This window comes from Sinocyclocheilus rhinocerous, unplaced genomic scaffold (genome assembly GCF_001515625.1).
Source record: "Sinocyclocheilus rhinocerous isolate Xijiao unplaced genomic scaffold, SAMN03320098_v1.1 scaffold561, whole genome shotgun sequence".
NCBI classification, from domain to species: domain Eukaryota; kingdom Metazoa; phylum Chordata; class Actinopteri; order Cypriniformes; family Cyprinidae; genus Sinocyclocheilus; species Sinocyclocheilus rhinocerous.
In genome coordinates, this window is record NW_015641041.1 from 352,415 (window position 1) to 352,745 (window position 331).

General features: G+C 17.2%; 1 protein-coding gene across 1 annotated transcript in view; it reads right to left on the reverse strand.

Moving 5' to 3' along the window:
- The window catches only part of LOC107754359 (cAMP-dependent protein kinase type II-beta regulatory subunit-like), an 11,737-nt gene that overhangs the window by 2,530 nt on the left and 8,876 nt on the right, over positions 1–331 (reverse strand). The gene's annotated exons all lie outside the window — the stretch shown is intronic.

Here is a 331-nt window from a genome sequence, read left to right on the forward strand (position 1 = left end):
TCATTTCTACCACAAAAAAAAAAAAAAAGGGATTTACAATTTAGGTTTAATTTATTTTTTATGTTAGTTTTAGTCATTTTGTTTTGTGCTTTTGATATTTTATATATTTTTTTTAAATATTACTATTTAGGTTTAATTTATATTTATTTCAGTTTTACTTTTAATTTTTAGTAATTTTATTATTTTATTTTAAATATAACTATTTAGGTATAATTTATTTTTGTTTCATTTTTAGTTTTCATTTTCATTTTCATTTTGAGTTTATATCTCACAATTCATTTTTTTAAAGGGGTCCTATTATGCTCTTTTACAAAGTCTTGATTTTGTTTTG